A 27,348-nucleotide genomic window follows, 5' to 3' on the forward strand; every position below is an offset into this window, starting at 1 on the left:
TGCGTAGAATAACAACATTTTTTTAGTCCCAAATATGCCGGTAACCATTTATTTTTTGGAATTCTGATTTTTGTTGCGCACAAAATGAAAATAATCCAAACTGAAGTCAGCAAAGATACTGATGCAAAAAAAACCCTTCCCAACTCTTATTTTATGTAGCAATTTGTGCATCTTTTCATCATGATGCAAAATGCAGAGAAAATATAATGTAGAAAGATGCACAATGCAAATGTATTGCACATCTTTAGCTTATTTTAGAATAGTACTGCCAAGAGGTGATTTTGTGTAGTATCACTGACACCCTTCAGGCGGGATTTTAAGGCCTCGCTCGTTCCGAAACTGTAAATTCCCGCCTGAGATCAACAGCCCTTCTCATGGTCCACCCTCGCCCACTCCGATTCCTGTGACGGGTGGGACGGTAAAATTCCGGCCTATATATCCAAATACTGCAGATTCAGGATTACTAATTAACTGGGATACTGCATCAAATATGATGTGACATTTAAATGAGACCAAAACTGATCACATTTATTTATCCAGATTTATGTATTCATTGCATCTTTTCATTTATCTCTTTGGAAATGTTCATTTTTTTTGACATCAACTGATCCTTACTTTTGATATAAAATGTTGGATAGTTTCATGGTTTGGAAATGGGTGGGGCTGGAGTGGGTGAGTTGGAGGGGAGTACGTTCCAAAGAATCAGGGTGCATGTGGCCTCAAGAAGGGCAGGGGTCAGGTCCACAAAGGGCATGAGTCATTGACATTAAAGTGTTTGGGGTAAGAGCAGAAATATCCACATGGATAATGTTGGGTTCAAGGGTAACTAGTGGAGGCTGGATATTGATAGGAAAAAGAGAAATTTGGAGGTGGTGACTATACAGGAGGATGAGAGAAACTCGATGGTTGGAGGCTGGCCTCCCAGATGAAGGTCAGAAGCACCATCTTGTTTCCTCCCACAGTGCAGGTTAGACGTGTTGGCCACTTTAACTTGCCTCTTGGTGTCCTGGGATGTGGAGGTTAGAGGGATTAGTAGGATAAATATGTGTGGGGTTACGGGGAAAGGACTAGGTGGGATTGTTGTCGGTGCGGACTTGGTAGACCAAATGGCCTCCGTCTGCACTGTAGGGATTCTGTGATTTTCGAGCTCACCTCAAAATGATGCTGTTCGGAAAACAAACCAAAAAAATTGGATTGGGGAGGGGGTCTCAGAAGGTCTTGAGGAGGAGGTCAGCATATCAATTCTTGCTCGATTTAAGGGGTAACCATCTGCTGTCCAGCTCAAACCATGGACAGCATGGATCAGCTGAACTCATTATGTCCAATAAATTAGACATTTATTATGTCTAATGCATAATAAATAAGCTTGGCTCCTTTACTAGTGGTGCACATTCAGGCAAGAATCCGTTACATTTAGGTGCTATGGAGCATATGGTTTTAATTGACATCTGATCCCGATAGAGGTATGTCAGAATGGATGCAGAGCCAAAGCATCAATGGCCATTTCTGCTGTACAGAGGCAGCATGGGACCTACAAGCCTCCATGTTCCCAGTACATTGGTCATAGCATGCAAGGCACCATGGTTCTGGTCAGGGCATAAATGCAAGGATTGGGTATCCATAGTTATCATGGAGGCCATTGGAAGACAATCTAACGAGCACAAGGCCAACTATGGTTCCAAGGACTTGGATTTTTTGAACCTTTTTAAAATCCTTGCTGTGAATGCGCTGTCAAGTCTGAGGGAAAAGCTCATCCTCTAGGATCCTATAAGCTGGAAAGGGTTGGGTTTGGCGTAGGGTATGCAGTCGTGTCAAGAGCTGGAAACTGCATTCCTGTCCTGTATATGAAGAGAGATAATTCAGTGAGAACTGCCATTGATTGCTCAATTGTATCCAATCACAGAATTGAGGAGAATTTGAGAATGTTGCTATAAGAAATGAAGCTTTCTTTGTTAGCTTTAATTAGAATAAGGGGAAGGGCCTGTGGCTAATTGGCACAGTACAGGGAAGACAGCAGTACCCTAGGAAGGTCCAGACGCCAACGAGGAGGGTCCAAATCCACAAAGATGTCTGAGCGACCAAGTGTCTAGGGCAGATGCAGGAGACGATAGTGCTGCAGATGCCTTCGCTTGTCTCAGGATGTGGTAGTTCATATTTACCACATTCTCTGTGAGGAACGCACACTGCACGGACTTGGAGGACACCCAGTGCTGGTTGCTTTGAACTTTTTTATCTGTGGATCCACCCAGGGGTCCACTGGGGAGCTTTGAGGGATCTCACAGTTGGCAACACGCAAATACATAAGGAAAGTGATAGGTTCCTTTTTCAATAAAGTTCATCATTCCATACAGTTCAGTAAGGATGAAGCAAGCCAGGTTGCTAGAACTGTGGGAATTGCTGTGATCTCAGACAAGAGCGGGGCATCATTGAACTGCACAAATGTGGCCTTGCGAGCGCTTTGTTAGTAGCCTGGAAGATGCATTAATAAAAAACAATTTTACTTTCTGAACAATCCAGCATGTTTGTACTGGGTACCAAGGGAGCTCACTCGACTTGTCCACTTTGAGTTATTTCCTGGTACCAGAGAGCTGGGTGATTAGATGGTTGACTCCTCAGAAATAAAAGCTATCCCGAGGAGACAAGGCTAATAACTCCCATTTCTTGGCCACTGGGTGAATCTGAGAAGGGATACAAGACTGTATATTCAGCCACAAATCCAGAACAGAGCAGACTATTCCGATCAAGTCGTTTATATGGGAAATTACATGAGAGGTAATGGTTGACAGGCATCCAGCACTGATGTCTTATCTGCTGGTAGTGTATGAAATCCCTGTGGACTCTAAGCCTTATTTGGCTGATGGCCTTGAGAGTGCGAGTTTGTAGCGACTAGGAATTTCACTTACTTGGATGGAGGGCTTCAGATCATTCATTTGTGTCCTTTTCTGCTGGCCAGAGGCACTAATCTCCAGTGTGACTTCCTCCCATGCTGGAGTTGCCAGGTGGGAGGACTTCCTGGTCCCATCTCTCAGAGACGGGGAGCTCCTGAATTTAGCTGGAGAGCCTGGAAGACAATCCCCATGGAGGTTTCGTTGAACCATGGAACTGAATGTTTGGAGCGTGTAGGCGCCATGGTGACACAGAGTTTTAGAGCACTCCTGGCCTGCAATGAATGGTAGTCTGTGTATATGCTGTTTAAATATGGCACCAGGTCCTTTGAGTCCATGAGATAGCGGCAAGGCGGATTAATCACTGCCCGCCCCGTCATAAGGTTCGACAAGCTCCTCATTATTGCATAATTAATAGACTGAAAAGCAGAAAATCTGGTATAAAAATCTATCCCACCACCCAGCACAAAATAGACCGACTTTCCCACCTGCCGCGACACTTAGTCTCCAGAATGGAACTTATTTTTACTTTCCAATTCTGCCCAGCAGTTGGTGGCATTGTTCACAATAATGCAGCTCTTATCTTCTGGAAGCACAGAAAATGTTATCAGCAGCTTCATTACTCACATGGAAGATCTATTGATTGGGCCATTGAGAGTTAAACGAAGCACTTAATCTTAACTCTTTCAAAACAGAACAGTGGTGCACTTTGTTCCCTTCCCACCATCACGGTACTAATCTGGGGATTATAGATTTGTCTTATTTATTCGGGATGTGTCCTCTGAACCAAATAAAAATCCAATAAAATCTGCCTTCAATTCCACCTTTGCGCTATGCTGAAATTGACAGCATCTTTTCCCCCTACTTTACAACAACGGCTACATTTTAGAAGTACCAAAGTTGCAAAGTGCCTCAAGATAGCTTAATGTTGAGAAAGCCACGGGCTGGGATTTTCCAGCTCTGACCTGGTGGAAACCTGCCAAGGAGGGTACAGTGGCCTAGCCGAAGAATTATTGAGTTTTGACGGGATCGGACAATCCTGCCTCTGGGCAGGGTCGTGAAAGCTGCCATCAGACATTTGAATGGATCTGTCATATATTAAGTTGATCTTTCTCTCCACCCTAGCTATGACTATGACACTATATTCTGCACCTCCTCCTTTCCTTCTCCCCTGTGTATTGTATTAATGGTATGTTTTTGTCTGTATAGTGCACAAGACACAATACTTTTTACTGTATCCCAATGCTTGTGACAATAATAAATCAAATCAAATCTAACCAAATTAAATCAAATGTATAACTTCTTTCTTTTATGTTACTGTTTTGAAAGCCTTGAGGTAAATTTCAAAAATGATTTTAGTTTAAAGTCAAACTGACTACTGACCCACCAAGTTGCTTGCTTAGTAAGTATTTTTATAACAAAATTTCATGTTGCTTCCTGGTTCATAGAGATATGTTTAGCCTAGAGCCTATCAATCAGGTAAGGGCAAACAGGTAAGAACAAATGACCATGAATTGTAGATCAAAGTTAAATTCTACAATATTATAAATATTACACTACAAACAGCAACCCATCATGTGCAGCACCGATGCTCAGATAGAAAGGAAGCAATGTAAATTCATACAGTAAAATAATCTGGAAAGGTGTTGGACATCTGAATTAAAAACTGAATATTGCAGAGAAACTTCCACCACATGCAGTCAGCCTCTGTAAAACGGAAGGACAGGAATGGCCTTCTGGTTTTGCATCCTCAATCAAAACTGAAGCATATGAGAAAATCAGGTCATCTGTAAAATTGGGAAATGGCAGGAAAACTGAGCAGACTCTCAAAGTCATTTGATACAATGCCTCATTGCCAGAACTTTCAATCAAGCACTAAGACCTAGCTTGGCTGGTGGTGAGGAAGGCACTCTCTGTTAGATTAGCCATGCACGCCTGAAGTCTCTGCACCACGATACACTGCCCTCAAAGTGACTGTGGGGGGCAAGGAACAGTTGCACACCTCCTTGTGGAATGTGCCTTTGCAAAGATGGTTGAGGTTCATCATGAACAACTCTATGACTCAGACTTTGTGCTCTACAGGCTGTTCCTAGGCATTCCCCTACCTCAGGATGTCCCATTTCAAACAGCTGCTGGCCAATCCACTGGGCATCCACCCTCCGCCCCTGAACTCTTCATGACAACCTCAAAATTGAGGCTGGATGGGAAATGACCTATAAGAACTAGAAAACAAGGCCACTTTGGACCTCAATTAACCTTGAGAGTCTGATTATTATCATGTATCCTGGTCATGAAGGAGGTCATGGCCTCCTCATAGCTTCTTGAACAGAGTTGCTATCCAGACAGTGTCTCCAGCTGCTGTTTACTTGCTTTGCAACGAGCTGCCAGATTGCTAACCTTTGTCCGAGGCATCGCTCTGCCCTATTTTTGGCCTTGACTCCTCAATGCATGACTCACCAGTCTCAAACTCCTGCTCTAGCTCCTGGCTGCAATCCTGCTCACTCTTTTCTTTTCACTTCCTTTTTTAGCTCGTGCTCCAGGCTCAATCACAGCTCCCATCTTGGCAAAGACTTTGCCTCTGGTCCTGAGGGGAACCCCCAGGGTCAACCAAATTCTCCGCCTAATGTAATCCCAGGCTGAAAACCTCCACTGTTGGGGCTCTGGTGTCCTGTGGGAATGCCCCGCAGCCAGTGGGACCTGAACTCTGACCCCATTCCAACATCGGAAAATGAAAGTCAGAAGCTCATTTCTCCCATCACATTAAGTTCTGATGAAGGTTGCACGCACAACACAGAAAAACAACATGTCTTTTCTTTTGCAAATGCAAGGTTGACATACATCAACTTGTTTTTGAAGTGTCAGACAGACAAACGTGCAGGCTGGTTAGCTCAGTTGGCTAGTTGGCTAACATGTGGTCCAGATTGATGGCAAAAGCAATGATTCAATTCCCGTTTTGGCTGAGGTACACTTGGGACCTACCCCTGAGAACGGAAGGCATTGACAAAAGCCTCCAGGGAAACAGCCCAGGATGAAGCAACGTTGGTTAATGAACCACGGACCTGCCTTTAAGCAAAGCACACATGACATGACGAGACAAAATGTGACACTGGCAAATGTGTCAGCTATTTTGAATGCACCAAAAACTTCTAAAGATTAAGGAAGTGGTTGAGAGGGACATATGGAGGATAAGTTTCTGGTCCTCTTTGACAATCTCTAACACTAACCAGCATGTTGAAACAAATGGAAGATTTAAGGCCTAGTTTAAGAGATTCCTCCTTCAACATTTCAGCAAGAGTTTATTGGAGTGTCTGCTGGACAGAATATATATTCAGGTCCTGATTTGTGTGTAAGACCATAAGACCATAAGATATAGGGGCAGAATTAGGCCATTCAGCCCATCAAGCCTGCTCTGCCATTCGATTATGGCTGATATGTTCCTCAATCCCATTCTCCTGCCTTTTCCCTGTAACCTTGATCCCCTTACCAGTCAAGAACTTATCTATCTCTGTTCTAAATACACTTAATGACTTGGCTTCCATAGTCTTCCATGGAACGAATACCACAGATTCACCACCATCTGGCTGAAGAAATTCCTCCTCATCTGGATTTGTCCCTTTACTCTGAGGTTGTTTTTTCCCCCAGAACCTATTCTCTCTCCTACTAATGGAAACATCTTCTTCATGTCCACACTATCCAGGCCTTTCCGTATTCTGCACTGTACTGCTATTACAACAAAGGAGATTTGTTGAAATATGTTCCTTTTCATAGAAATGAATGTTATCTTTTACTGGTGCCCCAGATCACATATTCATCGAACATGTAGACTGAACGCATCTGTGGCTGGGACTTGTAATTACAGTAAAATGCAATTCCAGGGCAGAAAATTCAGTACCACAATTTTAAATGCAGAATAACTCTTGTGGCAAAAACTCAGGTAAGTGCATAGAGTTTGGATTGAAAAGCCAGAAATGAATCATGGCATATTTCATGAAATAATCATGATATACATGAGATTTGACAAACGGTCATCTGGACTCAAAACATCAGCTCGCTTCTCTCCTTACAGATGCTGCCAGCCCTGCTGAGATATTCCAGCATTTTCTTTTTTGGAAATGAATCATGACTTGTTCCATAGATCAGGTTTAGCTTTTGATCAGACAATCTCTTGGCACTAAAATCAATCCATGACAAGTTCTGGACAATCAGGTCATCGCGGTTATTGTGAGACAATTTATCAAAAGCTTTTTGAAAGTCCAAATGTACACTGTTCACCAGCTACCACCATCAATGCATAAGGTCTTCAAAGAATTCATTGTGATTTGCAAAAGGTTTCCTTTTACAAAGGATGTGTTGTGTGTCTATAATAACTTTTCTTTGTCAAGTTGCTTAGGCAGGATATTAGTATGATCCTTATTTGTAGCTTTCCAAGCACTGACATTGAGCTGATGGGTCTGTAATTTCCCAATTCTAAACTGTCATCCTTTCTGGACATCCTCCACTTCAAGATGCAAACCTAAACATCAAAACCATAATATCAACATTCCTTTGGACTATAGGGTGGAATTTTTCCATCCGTCCACCATGGGAATTATAATGAGAGGGACATGGACCATGCAAAGGTTCATTGACTTTGGACAGGATTTTTTGATTTTGGGGTGAGTACAGCTGGAAAATCCTGCCCATAGGGTATATAATATGCATGTTAAACTCTGAAATATGCACAGGGATCAGGGATCACTATTAGTGTTCACTTTGCTGGTGGCTTCCTTGATGTATGAAAACCTTACCATTCATTATTAATGTTACAACATCCGTCATTGCAAACAGTTGCCATCGCCATAGTGTAAGTCTACAAGCACCAGAACTACTCCATGTTCTTTATAGGAACGTTGAAACATAGAAAATAGAAACAGGAATAGGCCATTTGGCCCTTTGAGCCTGTTCTGCCATTCATGTTGATCATGGCCGATCATTGAATTCAATATCGTGATCCTGTCTTTCTCCTTATCCCTTGATCCCTTTAGCCTGATGTGCTATATCTAATTTCTTCTTGAAATCACACAACATTTTGGTCTCAACTACTTTCTGTGATAGTGTGTTCTACACATTCACCGCCTTCTGGGTGAAGAAATTTTTCCTCACCTCAGTTCTAAAAGGTTTACCCCTCATCCTCAAACCATAACCCCTCATTTTGGATTCCCCCACCATTGGGAACATTCTTTCTGAATCTACCCTGTCTAATCCTGTGAGAATTTTATAAGTTTCTATGCGATCCCCTCTCACTCTTCTAAACTCCAGTGAATATAATCCTAACTGACTTAGTCTCTCCTCATATGACAGATCTGCCATCCTAGGAATCAGTCTTTGTTGTACTCCCTCTATAGCAAGGACATCCTTCCTCAGATAAAGATACCAAAACTGCACACAGTACTCCAGATGTGGCCTCACCAGCACTGTATAAAAATTGTAGCGAAACATCCCTATCCCTATATTCAAATCTTCATGTCACTTGGTGGCTGATTCTTCAAGTACCACGCTCCAGTGTTGTCATACCTAATTTCAGCTTTTCAGTTGAGTTAGGGCTGACGCTACATTTTTATATCTGTGCTTTGACCGATTTGAACTTTCTCCATACGTGTTCCATATAACTAAAAGGAACAACAAGCTGAATTTGCTTGCCTCATGTGTTTTGCCAGTTTTCCAGCATTGACCTTTCTTAACGATACTTTTTTTTAAAGTTTAAAGTAACTAAGCTTCTAAATATTCACGCTGGCGGGATTCTCCAGTTTCGCCACAAGTTCACCCCCGCCCGCGGACCAGAGAATCCCGCCGCTAGCAAACAATGCCCCACCTCCCACCAGCAGGAAACATGCAGCTGGGAGACTGAAGAATCTCACCCTCCATATTTTATTCTGGGTCAAACTATAGATCAAGAGTTTCAAATGGTGATACTTGATTCAGATACGTTTTGTCTGAGAGACTTTGAATTCCATCATCCGAACCAATTGTTTGCACATTTTATTTCTTCACACTTTATGTTTCAAGTATGATATTTAAAAAAGTGAGTAACATCTTTTCATGTTCCTTGGTTAGACTGTAGAGTTTTAAGGGCCTTCCCAAACTTCATTAATCACCAATTTTTCATAAATCTCCTCCCGTGAACTGTAATGAGACACAGAGTTTGGACTGAAAAGCCAGAAATTAATTATGGCATATTTCATGATATAATCATGGTATACATGAAATTTGATGAAGGGTCATCTGGACTCAAAACATCAGCTCTTTTCTCTCCTTACAGATGCTGCCAGACCTGCTGAGATTTTCCAGCATTTTCGTTTTTGGTAATGAAACATAACTTGTCCATAGATCAGGTTTAGCTTTTGATCAGACAATCTGATGGCACTAAAATCAATCCATGACAAGTACTGGACAATTAGGTCACCTCTTTAAGTTAAAAATGCTTTATCGCCGGAATTCTACCGTCCCGCCAGCCATGGAATCACTGCTGGCGAAGAGTGTAATCCCTAGTGTCCTACTATTCATTATATATCCCTTTTTAGTCCTCCCAAAATGCAACACCTCACGCTTTTAGGAGTTAAATTTCATTTGCCACTCTTCTGCCCATCTATAACATTCTGTAATCCAAGTCTTTCCTCCTCATTATTCACAAAACCAACAATTTTTGTGTCATCTGTGAATTTACTAAGCATACCTTCTACACTCATGTCTAGATCATTAATGTACACTACAAACAGCAAGAGATCCAGCACTGATCTCTGTGATACATCACTAGGCATAGGCTTCCAGTCCCAAAGACTACCTTTGACTATCACCCTCTGCTTCCTACCACTAGGCTAATTTTGCATCCAATTTGCCAAATTGCTCTGGGTCCTTATCATTTTGACCAGTGTCCTAAGCAGGACCTTGTCAAAAGCCTTGCTGAAGTCCATGTAGATTACATTAACTGCATCGGCCTCATCTACACCTAGTTATCTCCTCAAAATATGTAATCAAATTTTTGATTTCCCCTTGACAAAGTCATGCTGACTATTCTTCATTAATCCTTGCCTCTCCAAGTGTAAATTCATTCTGTACCCTCAGAATGTTTTCCAGTAATTCCCACCACTAATGTTGGATCTTCTGGACTGTAACTACCTTTTTTTTCCCCCTGCTTCCCTTCTTGAGTAATGGTACCACACTAGCTGTCCTCCAGTCCACTGGCATCTCTCCTTTCAAAATTAGCCGTAGAGTCCCTTGCATTCCCCTCCCTTGCCTCACACAGCTGCTAAGGCTACTTCTCAACTTGGGCCTAGGGATTTATCCACTTTTCAAAGCGCTAAAACCACTAACAGCTCCTACCTCTCAATGCTAACCTTTTCAATTATATCACAGTCCCTTTCCCCGATCTCTACATCTACATTATCCTTCTCCACAGTGAACCCAGATGCAAAATATTCATTTAGTATCTCACCTACTTCATCCAGCTCCACACGCAGATTGCCACTTTGGTCACTAATGGGTCTTACTCTTTCCCTGGTTACCCTCTTGTGCTTAACAAACTCATAAGACACCTTGGAGGTTTCCTTTATTTTGCTCACCAGTGTTTTTTCATGTCCCTTCTTCGCTCTTCTTTTTTTGCTTTATATTTCAATAATGTCTCTTCCTTAACATCCAGGGTTCTCTGATGCTTTTGATCCCATCCTTTACCTTTATAGGAACATGTTAGCTTTATACCCTCACTATTTCCTTTTTGTGTACCCTCCCCCGTGATTCTCTCTTCCCGTACAGTCCCAGCACAATCTCTGCATGAATGCATGGGGCTGGAGAATCAAGCCCCACATAATTTTCACCTTAATATTACAACTTCCCTCTTTGTGGATGCACACAGTCATGATGAAACAATTAATCCAAGTAAACGTTCAATTGCTGTTAACTGAATATTTAGTTAGTCCAACTGATTTTGTGTTGATATAATCCTGTCATATGATGCCATGACTATTTTTACAGCTATGTATGAACATACCCAACCACCTCCCTGGAATGTGTAAATAAACCTGCACACTGTTCATTTAGTATAAGGATTTTGTCCTCATTTAGAAAGACCACCACAATTTTATTTTGCCTAACCCTCATAACCTACTCCAGTCATGCAATTAGCATGTGGGATTCTCTGCCAAATACCATTATTGAAACAGCCTGCAAATCATTTAAAATGAGAATTAAACAACTGCTTGGAAAATTAAGTGTAAGGAACACGGGACGCCAAGCTGGAGAGTGAAATTTGATTGGGATCTCATGCCCAAAAAAACAGACCAATGTGCCCGCCATAAGGTCCATTTCTATGTTGTAACTTTCTATGAAAAAGGCCCAACTTGTATCATCCAAGCCTAGGCTTTTGAACGTGACTCTTTATCTCATTCTCACCTTTTCTTTCGTCCAGGCTCCCCTACAACACCCATCTCCCTGTCATCACTTTGTTTGTGATAAGTGGTAAGTTTATTTATTAGCGTCAGCAGTAGGCTTACATTAACACTGCAATGAAGTTACCAGGAAAATCCCACACTCTGGTGCCTGTTTGGGTACACTGAGGGAGAATTTAGCATGGCTGTGCGCCTAACCCATCTTTTGGATGGTTAGCTTTCAGCTATCACAGCTTTACTCTGTAGTTGTCTTCTTAAATTCCTCTGTTTATTACACTTCATTTTTCACTTAAGCGCTTGCTCAAAATCTCTTTAAACCTTCCACTCAATCCGTATCTGTGTGGGTTTCCTTTGGGAGATGCGGTTTCTTCCCACAGTCCGAAAAACCTGCTGGTTAGGTGCACTGGCCATGTTAAACTCTCCCTCAGTGTACCCGAACTGGTGCGCTGGACTGTGACAACCAGGGGATTTTCACAGTAACTTCATTGCAGCATTAATGGAAGGCTGCTTGTGAAACTAATAAATAAACTTAAAACTAAACACCAACGTTTTCCTTTTTCCAATCCCCGCAGACATCCTCCCCACCATTTAGGAATTTTTAATTCCAGTATAGGTGGCATTTAATTGGAACACATATATTGTATTTGATGCTAATTGATTTTAAAATAAACTGACTGCTTTTCATGGAATTTTTCACTTTTAAGACCATAATGGAAATTCTACAGTAAGAGACAATGCCGCATGCTTAAAAATTATGTCAGTGTTTCAGTAGAATAGTGCACAATATTTATAATGTAAAATAATAATATATAATATAATTATATTTATAATATAAATATTTCATTAAGATACGTATTTTTACAAAATAAATAAATGTGTCATATGAAGAGCATTTCTGGCACTCCACGCAAAACTGAAATTATATTTTTAGTTCCATGCTCCTGAAGAGGCTTACATATAAAATGCCTGGGGTGGAACTGTATTTTTCTCGCCAACTGTCAACCCTAGGAGATTACTTTTAATAGAAGATCAAGTCTGTTTGCTTAAAACAAATGTAACAATGCAATATTTTGCAACACTGGTAGTTCAAAACAAAATAATCTCTCATGATAATGCTATGCACTTGGTTTATTAGCTCAGTACACGAGGAATAAAATTGTGGTGGCGAAGAGAATAATAGGTAGAATGTTCTCTTGTTCATCTGAGGCATAGTGCATCTCTAGAGTCCCACTTCAGACTATTAAGTGTATAGCATCATTTTCCACTTCACTAACTAGTCACATACCTAACAAATGGAGTCAGCTATAGGTCACGGAGCATAAAATCAGTGTCTTCTGCATCAACTGTGCACAAATGCTGCAATGTTTCTGACTGACATTTTCTCCTCAGAAGCTGTGGTTGCTTTGCAGTGATTCCTGTGACTCTATTAACACATTAAAGGTGATGGCAAAATTCAAATATAACGAATGCCTACAAAAATGGCAAGCATATTTTTTTCCAAAGAACTAGAAGGTTAATTTTCTTAATTGCTCACAATAGCAATTATTATGCAAACACCTCAGATTCAGCAGAAAACTCACTAACTTTAAAAAGTTTCAAGACACCTCCATACTGAAATCACTACGCTCAAAAACAATTTATTATGCTTGAAGTACTTTGGAATGTTTTTAAACAATCACATAGATCGCTATGCAAATTCTCTTTATCTACTTCGCTACTGAAGTGGTTTCAAAACAGAAAAATACTTAAAATTAATCTCAATCAATCAATTTTGTTAAGCATTTTAAAAACCTTTATTGCATTATGGAGCAAGAATTCCTCTTAAAAATGAATGAAATGTTCAATTTTTAATAAAATTTGATGTTTTGTTTTGAAAGCTCCAATAATTGGAGTTGTTGGTGATCGCAGAAGGCAAAAATATGTCAGAAAAATATCATAATCAGAGACCCTTCAAGAAAATTGCAGCATTTATGTAGAGATTTATATCTATATCTATAAATCTATATTGTACACACACACACACACACACACAGGCACACATACACATATATTTATTTTAAAAATATTCTGAATGTACTCTGGCATGGTGCTGGAATCCAATGTTTTGAAGTTGTCTGCTGGTTTGTGGAATGATCCTGTTAGATGGCTCTGAGGTACAAAATAGCTGGATGTCTCTGCTCAAAGTAACTGCAATGCACGTCTTTGTCCTTCCCAGATTGTCGTCATTTTCTTTATCCCCCACCGCCAACCCCCTGCCCCCCCACCCACCACCCCGAGCAGCAATTTCCTTCTTATCTCCTGACTCTGCTGCAGACAGATAAGAAATATCTAGTAGGTAAGGTAGTGACAATTACTGAGCCTAAAGACAAAATAGGAAGGTGACCATTGAGGTGAGGAAGAAAGGCAGCACGTTCAGGAGCAGCTGGTATACTATATGAGTGTCTGCTCACACATTTAACATGGTGAAAGTCTGCTTCCATGCTATCTGCGTCACATCCTGAAATTGGATTTCATTGACCTAGATTTCTGTCAGATATGGTCATTTCTATTTATTTATAGTGTCATTGAAGATGAAACCTTTCTCTCTTTCGCTATTACAAAGCAGGGGGCTGAAGACAATGGATGCCTTAGAAGAGTTTTGAAAGTGCAGGGGGGGGAAGGAACTTAAAAAAGAAATTAAGAGAGTGAAAAGATAAAATCCCAAGGCATTTTAGAAAATCTTGAAGGGCAACAGGATAACCAGGGAAAAAGTAGGGCCCATTAGGGGTCATAATGGAACATGTGTGGTGTCGAAAAACGTAGGTGAGGTTTTAAATGAATATTTTGCATCATTGTTCACCATGGAGAAGGACAATCTAGGTGTAGAAATCAGGGAAGGGGACTATGATATAAATGAACAAATTAGCATTGAGACGAATGAGGTGTTAGTGCTTTCAGCAACTTAAAGTGGATAGATCCGCAGGTTCAAATAAAATGTATCCCAGGCTGCTGAGGGAGGCAAGGGAAGAGATTGCAGGGGCTCTGACGTTAATCTTCAAATCCTCTCTGGCCGCAACAGAGGTGCCAGGGTACTAGAGGACAGCTAAGATCATTCAGGGGGGGAAGTAGGGAAAAATACAAGTAATTACAAATAGTGAGGAACATCAATGGTAGGGAAACTATTGGAAAGCATTCTGAGGGGGAAAAAAAATCTCCATTTTGAGAGGCAAGGATTAGTCATTTGGCACAGAGTGTGGGTCAACTTGTCCTCACACCTTGTGGGAAATTGTTTATTTCATGCTCTGTTGTTGTTTTCATTATCTTCACACTCTTCCTCTTGGTGGTTAGTTGAAAATTGGGAAAGGATTCACAGGCTGATTAACACTCTAATATGCCAAGACCAAAACACTCTCTCTATGGATGGAATCACATTCCCATGAGCTGATAAAATGCCTGATCCCATATAATGGGAGGGTTTTTATCCAGCCAGCAACCTTAGTTTTCAAGAGATCAGAGCCCCTGCAATCTCTTCCCTTGCGTCCCTCAGCAGCCTGGGATACAGCTCATTTGGGCCTGGGGATCTATCCACTTTTAAGTTGCTAACCACCTCATTCCTCTCAATTTGTTCATTTATATCACAGACCCCATCCCTGATTTCTAAACTTAATTGTCCTTCTCCGTAGAGAAAATGCAAAATATTCATTTAAAACCTCATTTTAAAACTTACATTTTTTGACACCGCACAGGTGCCCGTTTTAAAGGACACTGTATTCTAAAATTCAAAAGAAGAAAGGACTCCCCCCACCTCTCCCCTCCCCGTCCCACCCCCCCACCCAACACATGGACACCCTCTCCTCACCATGGATATGAAATCCCCCACCCCACCCCCCCAGGACATGGAGAATCTCCAGCCATGGACAAGGGGATCCCCCCCCCCCCCCCCCCACCCCCCCACCACCCCCACAATTAATCTGAATTTTTTTCTACTTCCCAATTTTACGTTCTGTCAATTTCTCAATATGCTGTACAAACAAAGCTTGAAATATAGAGAAATCTTAATCATTGCACCACAACTGCTACTGTACCATCTGCCCATTGAGTTAAGATAGGCATAATGTGCAATTCTAGTACTGCATCTTCAAATGAAACATTCTCGTAAGTGAAAATTCTGTTTTTAAATTTTGCTGTAATTTTAAATGGAGTATAGCAGAAAGTACTATTCCATGGCATTAAATCAACAATAGTGAATGCATGTTTGATGCAGTTCAGTCTATTGGATGTGCTTGTCAGTCTGTTGACAATTCCTTAATTATCACCAGACCATAAAACAATTGCATAACAACAGACACAGAAGATGCCCTGGCTAGGCTGAAACTGCATCCATAGTGCTTTTTGGCCATTACTGACCTTCAGCATGTCTTTCCTTATCACATACCAAGGGTACATTTTGCTATGGGAGCTTTGTTTGGAATGACAGCATGTCATATCAGGTTAACAACAACTATTCAATTTTTCTGGTGCATTGTGCCAAGCATAGGTCAATGATTCTTAACTGCAATTGGCAGCAGTTCATAAGTATCAATGAACTGGGATCTAGTATAAAAAATACTTGATCTGACATTCCAAAGCCTACATTTGATGTGGCACATGGGCATAAGTGCTATTTATGTAACAAGGATACTGTTAATAGGTTGTAGCCTGTGATACTGGACCATAATTTTGTTCCCTTTCTGGTACTTACAGCAGAAGGCAAGAATAGGAAGCATTCCAAATAGTACATCAGCCATGATTGAATGATAGAGCGGTCTTGAAGGGCCGACTGGCCTAGTTCTGCTCCAAAATCTTATGGTCTTGTGGTTGACAGGCCACTGTGGGCGGCATGGTGGTACAGTGGTTAGCACGGCTGCCTCTCAGTGCCAGGGACCCACGAACAATTCCCAGCTTGGGTCACTGTCTGTGTGGCGTTTGCACGTTCTCCCAGTGTCTGCATGGGTTTTCTCCAGGTGCTCCAGTTCCCTCCCACATTCTGAATGATGTGCTGCTTAGATGCATTGACCTGAACAGGCACCGGAGTGTGGTGACTAGGGAAATTTCACTGTAACTTCATTGCAGTGTTAATGTAAACCTTATTTGTGACTAATAAATAATTTTACTTAATAGTTATCTTAATATCTTAACTGTTTATTTATTCTGGCCTATTTATACTTTTACCAATTTAAGATCAACAAATAAATGGTGATGTCTGAGATTGCAAACTGAACACCCTGCCACTTTTTGAACATATTTTAAACTGTTGCTTTCAATAATGGACTATGAAAACCAAAGATCACTTGGTTTTTTTTTGTAATAGAAAAAGGTTCAATATAAAAAAAAGCCTTAACACCTGCAAACCTCTCCATATTGTTATGCATCCTGGGCACAGCCTGAAAAGTGTTCACAAAAGTTATGCCGCTTATAGGCCAGAATGTTATCGCCCCGTCTGCCAAAGGAATCCGAGCAGACGAGGGGCGGACAATGGGAAGGTCCATTGATCTCAGGTGGAATCTTATGGTTTTGGGATGAGCAAGACCATAAAATCCTTCAGTATAACTCATAACCATCCATTCCCGTGAAGCATTGCTATTGGTTCTGGTTGATCCTTGATAGGATAGCAGCCGGACATGAATAGGGTTTGATTACTTGTTGAACTGAATAGAATACTACTGTAATTAGGATCCTGTATTAGCAACAAAAATAGTGGTTGTATTTATATGTATTTGTAATTTATGCTTTTCTGCAAAATTGCACCCTGACTTAGTCTGACAGACAGGACATTTTCTGACTCATTGCTTGAAACAAAGAGATCCCCAATGCACTGATTGTTTCCTTTTGTTGCCATTCTTCTTCCCAGGGGTTTCACTGGGAAATAAATGCTTTGGAAAAGTGAACATTTCATATATTTATACACTGGGGCGCCTGTGTATGTTGGCCTATCATATTTCTACCACAATGGTTTAGCATGAATTAGCCAAGAGAATTTAATTTTCCCGTGAAATTTTAAGTTTTGCACTTTAATTTGATTTGATTTATTATTGTCACATATTTTGGGATAGAGTGAAAAGTATTGTTACTTGCGCATTATACAGACAAAGCATACCATTCACAGGGTACATGGGGAGAAGGAAAGGAGAGGGTGCAGAATATAGTGTTACAGTCATAGCTAAGGTGTAGCGAAAGATCAGCTTAATATACGGTAGATCCATTCAAGAGTCTGATGGCAGCAGGAAAGAAACTGTTCTTGAGTTGGTTGATATGTGTCCTCAGACTTTTGTACCATTTTCCTGACGGAAAGATGTTATAACGAGAAGGTTCCTCAGAAATAGTACTAAATAATTAAATTGGTTTAATACATTCACTGCCTTGAAAGTTCACGTTACTGCAGATGCAGATGGATTTCAGATGGCTTTTTGGTTAAGACATCATTTGGTGGCACAATGTATCATCCAAACCAGAAACTCTCGAGCTCATTAGCTGATCTGAGGTTCGATAACAGGTCTCACTGCCCCTGGGCTATGGACAGTAAAATGTAGTAAGAGTACTTTCTGATTGACGTTGAAAGAACTTTCCTGGTCGAGCATGTGCATGAGTGCAGATGAGAGAGGGTGTGTGTGTGTGTGTGTGTGTGTGTACACCAGCTGTGATCCAGTGTTTTCCATGACCAGGCTGCATGCTGACATTCATTGACCAGGTTCCCTTGTGCCAGTTGCCAAGGCTATCATCTAGTGACTGGTACCAACCCAGAAAAGATGTCTAAGAAAAGAACTGATCCAAAAACCTTGCTTTTTCATAAATCTACAAACCTATTTTATGGAAACTATTGATTGTTTTTCTGTGTTTCAACTTTATTCATTCCCGTCATGCTTATGTAATTGTATGTTGGATATTTGCCCGTGGAAATCCAGTTCAATCGGACACAATGCAGATTGATGGGATTGATTTGGTTTACCCATGATGGAACAATATATTTCCTCACTGCACCTCTGCTATACAAATCGAGCAAGGATTCATAACTGGTCGATGTGAAGATGCCTTGTGCTGAGAATTTTCATTTACTGACACATACAGGAAATTGTTCCACTGCTAACCCTGCTCAGTCCTTTCTCTTGTGTCATTTTACTTTGAGCTTGTGATATCAGTCAATGCTTGAGTCCAACAATGTGAATACCTCTTTTTTCCCTCAAGAACAGATTCATGTGCAAATATTCTTCAATTTGAAGGTCAATATCTTGCAAATATTCTTTATGTGATAACTCCTACAACGTACTTGCCTGTCAGAATTTCTGTTCATTGAGACAATTGGGTTCAATTGATTCTTCCAACATCTGTATAAAAGCAAATTACTGCAGATGCTGAAAATCTGAAATAAAAACCAGAAAATGCCGGATAAACTCTGCAGGTCCAGCAGCATCTACGGAGAGAGAAACACAGTTAATATATCGAGCTCATATGATCTTTCCACAGAACTGAAGATAAATAGAAATTTCATGAATTACATACTTAGACTGTGAACTTCCCCTTCCTTCTGGACCCCCCCCCCCCTTTTGTTTTCTGTGTTTTGGTTCTCCGGCCTTGTCCCAACACAATCCCACCCCTTCCCCAAGCGGCCACTGTCTATTGTTGTTTAGTTTGGCTCCCACTAAGCACAGAGCTTTGTTTTCCTATTCACACATTCTGCTATCCTATCTTTGCCACTATTAACAGTCTTCAGTCCCTAATGGCATCATTAACAGCCTCTTTGTCTCATGTCCATAAATCCTAGTCAAGAGTTGTATAGCACACAAGGGCTTTTTAGACAATCAAGCACTATCCATCAACATCTATCTATTCTAATCCCATTTTCCAGCACTTGGTCCGTAGCCTTGTATGCAATGGTATTTCTAGTATTCATCTAAAGTGGGCGGCATGGTGGCACGGTGGTTAGCACTGCTGCCTCATACCGCCAGGGATCTGGGTTCGATTCCCAGATTGTACACTGTCTGTGTGGAGTTTGCACATTCTTCCTGTGCCTACGTCGGTTTCCTCCGGGTGCTCTACTTTCTTCCCACTGTCCAAATATGTGCAGATTGGGAGGAATGGCCATGCTGAATTGCCCCTTGGTGTCAGGGAAATTAGCCGAGTAAACATGTGGGGTTGCAGGGATGAGGCCTGGGTGAGATTGTTGCCAGTGAAGGCTCAATGGTCTGAATGCCCTCTTTCCGCACTGTATGAATCTCTCCTTAGCTCTGACTTATCACCAACTTTCCATTCTGCTCCACCTCCAAGTACATAATTCATCATATTTCTGTAAAAGGGTCTGATGGGTCAAAATGTTAACTGTGTCTCTATCTCCACAGATCCCTACTGAGTTTATCCAGCATTTTCTGCCTCTATCCTGACATCCATGGTGACCAAAGAATAATCAGAAGAGGACTGATTTTTCTTTCTTTTTCTCTGAGGCCAACTTTACACCAGCCTTATTTCTGAGCAGTTAACAGAGTACACCTAATGACTTGAACTTTCCTGGTCACTATTGCTCAATTGTACATTGAATCGACCCAATGAGGACCTTGGGGAGCTGCAATGGTGTTAATAATGGAAATGTAATTCAATTGTTTTCCATAACAGACTAGTACATTCTTTTTATATGTTGCCGTTCACATTTTTACGAGGTATAATTAGAAAAGCAAACGGATATCTTTTGCAAAATGACAAGGTGTTTGCCATGGCGATGTCACCATTTTGACGCATCACTGCGCTGTACCTATCAATCAACTGGCATGTACTTTTATCATTACAAATACTCTTCCTATTTATTATCGGACTTGTCAGACAGTCTCTTTTATGACACAGTATAATTTAAAAACAAAACATCTTTGAAGTTATCTTATGTCAGTGTGATCTAATACTCTCTCCTTGTCTGGATGAGTGCAGTTCCAACAACACTCAAGAAGCCTGACACCACTCAGGACAAAGCAGCCCGCTTGATTGGCACACCATCCACAAATATTGACACCCTGCTCCACTATCGCACTGTAGTAGCCGTGTGTACCATTTACAAGATGCACTGTAAACCTCACCAATACTCCTTGGGCAGCACCTTCCAAACTCTCGATCACTACCATCTGAAAAAACAAGGGCAACAGACATATGGGAATCCCACCACCTGCATGTCCCCTTCCAAACCACTCACCATCCCGTCTTGGAAATATGCCACCATTCCTTCACTGTCACTGGGTCCAAATCATAGAATCATACAATCACTACAGTGCAGAAGGAGGTCATTCAGCCCATTGAGCCTGCACCAACAATGATCCCACCCAGGCCCTATCCCCATAACCCCACATATTTACCCTGCTAAACCTCCTAACACTAAGGGGAAATTTATCGTGGTCAATCAACAAAACCCACACATCCTTGGACTGTAGGAAGAAACCGGAGCGCCCAGAGGAAACACACGCAGACATGAGGAGAATATGCAAACTCCACACAGACAGTCACCTGAAGCTGGAATTGAACCCAGGTCTTTGGCATTGTGAAGCAGTCATGCTAACGACTGTGCTATTGCGTTGTCCTAAATCCTGGAATCCTAAATCCTGGAATCTCCTCCCTAACAGCACAGTGGGTACACCTACACATTGACTGAAGTGGTTCAAGAAGGCAACACACCAACATCTTCTCAAAGGCAATTAAGGATGGGCAATAAATGCTGGCCTAGCCAGCAATGCCCACATCCCTTGAATGAATCAAAAAAATCTAATTAATTGTTGAAGTGATATGTGCTTATTGGAGAATCCATATTTTGAAAATGTATTGTTGAACTGTGGAATCCCAGTGCAGAGTTAATTCACGGTGCCAGGGACCCGGGTTTGATTCTGGCTTGGGTGACTGTCTGTGTGGAGTTTGTACATTCTCCCCATGTCTGCATGGGTTTGTACATTCTCCCCATGTCTGCTCCGGATGCTCTGGTTTCCTCCCACAGTCCAAAGATGTGCAGGTTAGGCTGATTGACCATACTAAACTGCCCCTTAGTGTCAGGGGGATTAGCAAGGTAAATACATGGAGTTATGGGGTTTGGAGCTGGGTGGGATCGTGGTTGGTGCAGACTTGCTGGATGGCTTCCTTCTGCACTGTAGGATTCTACGATTGTATGATTTCCCCTTTTTGCATTTATTGCAATTTTCAATATTTCCGTTATCTGATATATATGACAAATCTCTGTTTGCTTTTGGTACAGGAATGCACCCTGAAGCACAAATTCAGCAGAGCAAACATTATAAGATCAGAGTGAAATACTGTGCATGCTGGAAATCTGAAATGAAAGCAGAAAATGCAGGAAATATTCAGTGGCTCTGGCAGCATCTGTGGTCTCCACATTTCAGGGTGAAGACTCTTCATCAGAATAAGGAGCACTTAGAGATGGAGCAGGTTTTCAACATGGAGGGGAAAGGGGAGAAAAGGGACAAAAGATTGAAGGAAGGATGAATGTCATGACAAAGGGGATGATGGTGCAAGATAGTCGGAGATGGTAATGAAACAAAAGATGGTCCAGAAAAGGTTTAAGTGGTTCAACAGAATCATTATCAACTGCTGTAGCCAAACCAGAAGGTTTGTAAAATATTCAGTTGGAAGATGAAGTTCTGTTCATTGAGCTGACATTGAGCTTCATAAGAACATTGAAGATATTCAACAGAAGGTCGAGGTGGGAATGAGACAAAGAGTTAAAATAACAGCTGAGTGGAAACTTGGAAAGTCATTTATGGCTTCTCTGAATAAGACTCTCAATTAAGTAAATTTTGTGACATAAAATGGCAGCAACCCACCTCGACACATTGAATGTATATAACCAATCCAAGGCACGGAATATACAGGCACGTGAGGATGCAGAATCAAAGAAGAAATTGGTGAGAATAACCAAAAGGTTAATCAAAGAAGCAGATTCCTAAAAGAGTCTTGGAGGAGAGGGTATCGGTCGGCAGTTTGAGAGGATGGAATGTAAATGGTGGCAGTGGTTAGCACTGCTGCCTCGCAGCACCAGGGACCTGGGTTCGATTCCTGGCTTCAGTCACTGTCTGTGCGGAGTCTGCACTTTCTTCCCATGTCTGTGTAGGTTTGCTCCGGTTTCCTCCGGGTGCTCCATTTTCCTCCCCCAGTCTGAAAGACATGCTGGTTAGGTGCATTCGCCATGCTAAATTCTCCCGCAGTGCACCCAAACAGGCGCAGGAGTTTGGCGACTAGAGGATTTTGCAGTAACTTCATTGCAGTGTTAATGTAAGCCTACCTGTGACATTAATAAATAAACTTTTAAAATCAATTATCAACGGTGGGGTGAAGCAAATAAGCAAATTCGGAGGGATGGGGAGCTTGCAGCACTGGTGTGGAAGGTGGGGTGGAGTGGGGGTTAACAGTATTAACAGAGGTTATAGAGATAGGGATAATTGAAACCATAGTGAGATTCAAAGAATAAAAATGTTAAATTTAAGGCAAAAGAATGGAAACCTATATCCATAATAAGGATATAGCTGTACAGTGATTGGTGCTGGTTAGGATATGCGTAACAAATTTTTGGATAAAGAAGCATTTTATAGAGTGTGGGTAATTGGTGGACAACAAGATGAGTAAAGGAGAAATGGAGCTTGGAAGGGATGAAGATGTGCATGAGGATTTTAGGAGTTGAAGCGTGAGGTCAGTCCTGAAGCAAGTGATAAATCAAAGGTAAAAGCTGGCAACCCTTTTGATGAAGAAAATGTAGCACTAGAAGCTCTTGCCTTAAGATCAAACATGTCTGGGTTAAAGCTAACACAATCAGTGGTGAGAGGAGAGTGTAGCTGCATCTGATGATTAATTGACTTTAGATTCCACAATCTTGGCTGAAAGAAATTAAAAGTTATCCAAGGTTGAAGATTGGACAACTCACCTGAGCGTACAGGTGTAGTGGATGAGTTAAGGTAAGAGCTGGAGAAGTGAAACAGTGCTTAGCTGTGTAGTGATGGGAATTGACCCAATATTAGTGGATCATTTCAGCAACAATATCCATTTGTGCCTTTAACATAGTCAAAAAATAGTTCCAAGGTACTTCACAGGGGTGACATCAGATAAAATTTGACATTGAATCACATGAAGAGATATTTGGATAACTGGCCAAAAAGAGGAATTTAAAAGAGAGAGGGAGATGAAGAGGAAGGGAGGTTAAGGAGAGAATTCCAGAACTTTGGATTCAGGCAGCTCAAGGCAACTCTGCCAAGGGTGGAGTGATGAAAATCAGGGATGTATAAAAGCTCAGGACTGGAGGAAAGCCTTGATCTCATAGTTTACAGGGTTGGGGAAGGTTACAAAGATTGGAAAGGCCTGGAGAGATATGGAATATCAGACTCTTATCAGCCATTGCTTTATACCTTATATTATCCAAATGGTTAAAAATTGACAAAATAACTATGTTTGAAAACCCTAAGATCAGGAACATTTTTAACAATTTAAATTAAATATGTTAGAGGTACCCCGACACAAAATTAGAAGATGGGATACCGAATAATAATTTCTTCACAAAAGCTTGACTGTAGAAATATTTCTGCTTTTGTTCTGAATTTAGTTGGAGGCTGTTTATTACAAATATTACAAAAATTGAAGATGCAATGAGCATTGGAAGCCATACAGGCGAAGTATGATTCATAGCAATGATTTATAGACATACTATCAAGCAGTTGATAATTGAATTAAGGTCAAAACATCTGCCAAAATTTGGTTGTTAAAAAAGATCTTCACAGCAGTTCACAGATATGAATTGAGCTGAAAAGACAAACAGACATCCAACAATTATGTGCAAGGCCAAACCACATTCTGCAGGCGCATAACGTCATTAATGAAAACAGGAAATGCTGGGAATATTCAACTAGCCAAGCAGCATCCCTGGAGAGAGAACCAGAATTAAAGGGCCGAATCTTCCATTCCAAAGTCAAAGTTCAGTGACGGTTGTGGAAATGGGTGTGATTCCCATTGGGGGGAGGGCAGGGGTAGGGGGGTGTGCTGGGATAACTGAGCACGCACGATCTTAAAATTCCTACAATGCAGAAGGAGGCCATTTGGCTCATCAAGTCTGCACCGACCACAATTCCACCCAGACCCTATCTCTGTAGCCCCACATATTTAACCTGTTAGTCCCCCAAAACTAAGCAGCAATTTAGCATGGCCAATCAACATAACCCACACATCTTTGGGGTGTGGGATGAAACCTGAGCACCCGGAGGAAACCCACGCAGACATGGGGTGAAAGTGCAAACTCCACACAGACAGTGACCCAAGGCAGGAATCGAACCCGGATCCCTGGCGCCGTGAGGTAGCAGTGCTAACCACTGTGCCACCGTACTGTCCATCTTGTGTTGTTCAGTGCATTATTTGTGCATCCATGTGCAGCACGATGCATCTTATGTGGACATGGTGTGCAGGTGGTTACCCTCCTCACTGTAACCTCATGGGCTCAAAGATCTGGTCGCCATATTTAAAGGGCACTCAGACTACCTCCTTTCTTTCCCCCCTTAGCATGTTTCCCATGTCTGGCATCCATTCCACTACACCTACTCTCCACCTCCATCCCCTGCCATCCAGCTTGGAGTAGCTTGTACTACCATTATCTGATATGACTGAAGTTATGAGCAGTGCTGAAGAAGGCAAAAGCAATGTCTCCTGAATTCAAAGTTGTGAAGAAGTGAAGCTCACCAGGTACACGTCACTTTCATTCAATAGTAAAAATGAATGTTCTAACTTCCCACTGGCAGGGAACTTCATTTGGGAGGGAACTTAATTCCAATGAGGAATAAATACAACTTTTAATAAATATGCATGACTTGCTACTGTATGATGTTGTTTGTCGGAAAGTTCAACCAGTCTTTAAAATCCCAAGGACAAAGTCCAACAGCTCATCCCGTCATTGAGGAACTAATTTTTGCCCTCATGCCAAATTAAGTTCTCTCTGCTCACCATTATTCCCACTATTGGTGAGTCCGGAAGATTCAGCCTGTAGGGCAGGATTCTCTGGTCGCATCCATGGTGGGATCCGTTGTGAACGAGAACGGAAAATTGGGTTTCCAGCCAAAACTCAGTGGCACCGGAAAATCGCACCCACTAACGAGGATTGAAGATTTCATCAATTGTTTCAGGTCAATGATCTTTGGAGTGGGATTTTGAACCCAGTGTGCAAATTCCAAAACTCCAGCACAGTGGCACAGTGGTTAGCACTGCTGCCTCACAGTGCCAGGGGTTCAACTCCCAGCTTGGGTGACTGTCTGTGTGGAGTTTATACATTCTCCGCATGTCTGTGTGGGTTTCCTCCCGGTGCTCCGGTTTTTTCTCACGCTCCAAAGGTGGATTGGCAGTGCTAAATTGCCCTTTAGTGTCAGGGGGTCTAGCTTGAGTAAATGCATGGGGTTATAGGGATAGGGCCTGGATGGGATTATGGTTGGTGCAGACTCGATGGGCTGAATGGTCTCCTTCTGCACTGTCGAATTCTAAAATTCCACACAGGCAGTGACCAAGGACTATAACCTGACACTGTGAGGCAACTGTACTAACCATTGTGCCACCGTGCTACCCCCTCTTGAATATGATCTTCAGGTGTACAAGTATATGGTGGATAAAATATTTGTGGGGAAATGAAGTTGAACTGAGTATAGTGATATTTTTCAAGTGAATGCAAAAAATAACATTGATTAAAAAAATCCTGTGATTCAGCGTCACCTTTGTATCTTTTAAATAAAGAAATAAATATGATTGCATCTTTCCTCGGCTACAACGTTTTTCAAAGCCCATCCTTCACTTTGTCATGTAATTCCCTTCCCGCACACCGCAGTCTGTTTCACTCCCTTTTCCATTACACAGCTGAGCGATCTGCGAATGAGTGAAGTTTGATTTTCGCAAAAGGTAATTAATTGACTTTCAACACTCGTTGCAATGCAGCAGCCTGAGAACGACAGTGGGTGCAGTTCATTTGGAAGCCTGCCAGAATAACTGAGAGTCATCATTATGTAGATCATCAGCTGTCTGTGGCAATCAAAGCCTCCGCGTCAAGTTAATAATGGCAGCTGCTGAGCTTTGACATACAAAAAAAAATTGTTGCGGCTGCGCACTGAATTAGGACATGAGATTTATTTATCTTTTTGGAAGATGCTATTGAACAGGGAAGGAAGCAAACTAATAAATAATATTTCAAAGTGTATTGGCTGAGCAATTCAGAGGCCTTTTAGAATAGCTTGCTCGTGAATAGAATCTCTGTGATGTGTTTTAAGCTATCTCCTGCTGTAATGCAGAGAAATCCATGTCAGTTACATACAGGTTTAGGAATTTTAGGACCTTCCCTTCCTACAGAGTACCTGGGTAAAATTATTTGATTTGATTTGATTTATTATTGTCACATGCATTGGTATAGAAAGGCATTGTTTCTTGCACGCTATGCAGACAAAGCATATTGTTCATAGAGAAGGAAACGAGAGTGTAGAATGTAGTGATACAGTCATAGCTAGGGTATAGAGAAAGATCAACTTAATGCAAGGTAGGTCCATTCAAAAGTCTGATGACGGCAGGGAAGAAGCTGTTCTTGAGTTGGTTGGTATGTGACCTTAGCGTTTTGTATCTTTTTCCAGACGGAAGAAGGTGGAAGGCTGAAAGTCTGGGGTGCGTGGGGTCCTTGATAATACTGGCTGCTTTGCCAAGTTATTGGGAAGTGTAGACAGAGTCAGTTGATGGGAAACTGGTTTGCATGATGGACTGGGCTGCATTCATGACCTTTTGTAGTTTCTTGCCATCCTGGGCAGAACAGGAGCCATACTAAGCTGTGATACAACAGGAAGAATGTTTTCGATGGTGCATCTGTAAAAATTGGTGAGAGTCGTAGCTGACATGCCAAATTTCCTTAGTCTTCTGCAAAATTACATCACAATGAACTGTTCCAGATAGGAGATTTGTCAAAACTGGGCACATAAATGAATTGGATGTATCCTAATTAAAAGGAGGAACTGGCAAAAGAATGTTCAGTTTGTATTCATTTAAAAAGAATGTAC

Source organism: Carcharhinus amblyrhynchos, chromosome 16 (assembly GCF_965287045.1).
Source record: "Carcharhinus amblyrhynchos chromosome 16, sCarAmb.v2.hapA, whole genome shotgun sequence".
NCBI classification, from domain to species: domain Eukaryota; kingdom Metazoa; phylum Chordata; class Chondrichthyes; order Carcharhiniformes; family Carcharhinidae; genus Carcharhinus; species Carcharhinus amblyrhynchos.